Genomic DNA, 3,918 nt, shown 5'->3' on the forward strand with positions numbered 1-3,918 from the left:
GATCCATGATAAGGTAGAGATGCAGCATTATGTGGAATTGGAAGATATGGTGCATATGGCTATCAAAGTGGAACAACAACTCAAGAGAGGGAGTGAGACACGTGCAGGCCATAACTCTAGTTCTACCTCTTGGAAATTGAGTCAAGCCAAGCCGCTGGACAAGTCACAAACGCCCAAACCCGAGCCCAAGTCTGTGACCACCAGCCACGTTCCTCAAGGTAAAACCGAAGCCTCTACCTCTAGGAATCGTGATATTAAGTGTTTTAGATGTCAAGGCAGGGGCCACATAACAAGTCAATGTCCAAACAAGCAAGCCATGGTGTTGCAAGCCAATGGAGAAATTGTGACCGATAATGAAGATTCCGACACCGACAACATGCCGCCATTGGAGGATGTTTCCGATGAGGAGTATTTAGCCCCTGACGCATTGACATTGGTGGCGAGAAGATCATTGAGCTTGCAAGCAAAAGGAGTTGATGAAGTACAGCGGGAGAACATCTTTCACACAAGGTGCTACGTTAAAGACAAGGTATGTAGTGTGATTATTGATGGTGGTAGTTGTACTAATGTTGCAAGCACAATTATGGTGGAGAAATTGGGATTGCCCAAGATAAAACATCCTAGACTGTACAAGTTGCAATGGCTAAATGATAGTGGTGAGATAAGGGTGAACAAGCAAGTGTTAGTTGCATTTCGAATCGGTAAATATGAAGATGAAGTGTTGTGTGATGTAGTACCGATGCAGGCGGGACACTTATTGCTAGGGCGTCCATGGCAATTCGATAGGCAAGTGAAGCGTGATGGCTTTACGAACAAGTACTCTTTTGTACTTAATCAACGATCAATCACTCTTGTACCATTGACACCGCAGCAAGTATACGAGGATCAAGTGAGATTACAAAAGGAGAGTGATCAAAAGAAAGAGAGTGAGCAAAAGAAAAAGAGTGAAAAACAGAGAGAGGCCGAGAAAAATGAGAGAGAGAAAGAAAATCAAAGTTCGGCCCTTGAGAGAAACAGCCGATGATTGTACTTTTGTACAAAGAGGCACTTTTAAACAATAACGAACTTGACCTTTCTTTGCCTAGTTCTATTGTTTCTCTTTTGCAGGAGTACGAGGATGTCTTCCCCGAGGAAACACCACATGGGTTACCTCCAATCCGAGGGATTGAACATCAAATTGATTTAGTTCCCGGTGCAACCATCCCAAACCGACCAGCTTATAGGAGCAATCCCGATGAGACAAAGGAGCTTCAACGGCAGGTAAGTGAATTGTTGGAGAAAGGGCACGTGAGGGAGAGCATGAGCCCATGTGCGGTTCCGGTCTTACTTGTACCTAAGAAGGATGGGACGTGGCAAATGTGCGTTGATTGCCGAGCCATCAACAACATAACGGTAAAGTATCGTCATCCTATCCCACGCTTAGATGATATGTTAGATGAGCTGCATGGTTCTTGCATATTTTCTAAGATTGATTTAAAAAGTGGTTATCATCAAATTAGGATAAAAGAAGGAGATGAATGGAAAACTGCCTTTAAAACAAAATATGGTTTGTATGAATGGTTAGTTATGCCTTTTGGTTTGACTAATGCTCCGAGCACCTTTATGAGACTTATGAACCATGTTTTGCGTGCATTTATAGGCAGATTTGTTGTTGTCTATTTTGATGATATACTCATTTATAGCAAAAACATAGGCGATCATGTAGTACATTTGAAATCCGTTTTAGATGTGCTAAGGAAAGAAAAGTTGTTTGCTAATTTAAAGAAGTGCACTTTTTACACCGATAAGCTTGTATTTTTGGGATTTGTTGTTAGTGCACAAGGTATACAGTTTGATGAGGAGAAGGTACGTGCAATCCAAGATTGGCCGAGCCCCACAAGTGTAGGTAATGTTCGTAGTTTTCATGGACTTACTAGTTTCTGCTGGCGGTTCGTGAAGGACTTCAGTAGCTTAGCCACACCGCTTACCGAAGTGATCAAGAAGAACGTTGGATTTCGGTGGGGAGAAGAACAAGAGAAAGCAAGACTCAACATTGAGCGAAGAACGGAACAATATGCCACACAAGCCAACAAGGGACGTCGCAACCTGGTTTTTGAACCCGGAGATTGGGTTTGGCTGCATATGAGAAAAGAAAGATTCCCAGTGAAAAGACGTTCCAAATTGCTCCCAAGAGGAGATGGCCCTTTTCAAGTCCTCGAGCGTATCAATGACAACGCTTACAAGCTAGATTTACCTGGTGAGTACAATGTCAGTACCACTTTTAATGTTACTGATTTGAATCCTTTTGATGTAGGTGATGATCTGAGGGCAAATCCTTTTCAAGAGGAGGGGAATGATGGAGATCAAGGCACCGCTTTGAAGGATCTCGTTCAAGTACCAATTGGGCCGGTTACGAGAGCACGAGCAAAGAAGTTCAAGGATGTGCTCAACGGACTCATCCAAGAGTTATGGGCTCAAGCAAATTCGGGGAGGCCCATTGAGCATGATCCACGTGGGCAACAAAGAATTGTCACCTTGATTCAAGTTCTAGAAGGATCCGGTCAAGGCTAAGAACTGCTGAGATTGTTCGTTAATTTAGAAGGATCGGATTGCAAGACTTATTTTCTTTACCTACCTAAGATCTTTATTTATTTTCTTTCCTTGCTAGGAATTGATTTGGACTTTATTTTCTTTCCTTGCTAGGAATTAATTTGTTTACTCATTAGGATTAGAACTACTTTCTCCGCAAGTAATTTTCTTGTATAAATAGGTGTACCTACCATGTAATCGAGGAGACATTGATGATTCATAAAACTTGTGAGGTTTTATTCTCTTTGGTTCTTTGAAGAACTACTCGAACTTATCGGGATTTCCCGTGGCGTTCATCTCGACTTATCAAACGGAATTTCCACCACCGTTTGTGGCGTCTTCCTTATACCGAGGTTCTTGTTTGTCATAAACAACGGGTCGAGGTTTTTCCATTTGAATCTGTCCTTAGAACGGTCTTGGGTTCCCTTTCGTTGTTGGGTCTCGTTATTCTTGACGGGGTTCACATCACCTGGGCATCTGAGAGTAGTGGTCGGACCATAGCCACCCCCGAAATTAATGTGGGCTAGCCAAGCCACCCTATCGATTTTCGAGGGTGGCCGACTAGATTCGGGGGTGGCTAATCCACCCTCTAGGGAGTGGCTTGGCCACCCTCAAACAATTTTGGCCCCTAGGGGTGGTTCAAAAACCACCCGAATTTTGTTTTTTGTGTTTTTTTTTTTTTTTTTAAATCAATTTTTTAGTTTCATAATAATAATAAAGAATCACTTATATATTTTTTCTCAATTATATTCAATTCAATTTACACTCCCCAACATCTTTTTCAAATTTTGTTTCAAATTCTCTAGACAATCCAACCATAATTTTAAAACTCAAATTTTTTTCGGTATTTACAATTTTGAATAAAATATAATATAATAAAAAAAATTGAACACCCAAACGAGCGTTAAGGAACCCTTACAATTTAAAAAAAAAAAAAAAATGTAAATTCTAAAATAATGTGAATTCAAGTCATTCTTTGCATCAAACTTGAAAAACGCTATCTATCTTAAATTATATGAATTCAAGCAATTCCTTACACGATTTCAAAACGTGTGATTTTAAAATAAAGATTTTCAAGATGTTCAATTTGAAAACGAAATTTTTAATAATGCAATTAAGCAATTAATAAAATCGTAGTTTAAATTTTACAATCGCAATTTAACTTTTAAAATTGTTTTTTGAACCCTCTTGCTTGTAATTTGAAAATGCACATAATTCAACGATTTTAAATAGCAACAATTTTTTAAAAACGCACTCCCAAACGATACATTTTCTATGATTTAGTTCAAAAAAAATTACACTTTCAATATGCGTGCCAAACAAACAAACAGACTCTTAGTAACACAATAG

The sequence above is a fragment of the Alnus glutinosa genome, chromosome 7, assembly GCF_958979055.1.
Source record: "Alnus glutinosa chromosome 7, dhAlnGlut1.1, whole genome shotgun sequence".
NCBI lineage: Eukaryota > Viridiplantae > Streptophyta > Magnoliopsida > Fagales > Betulaceae > Alnus > Alnus glutinosa.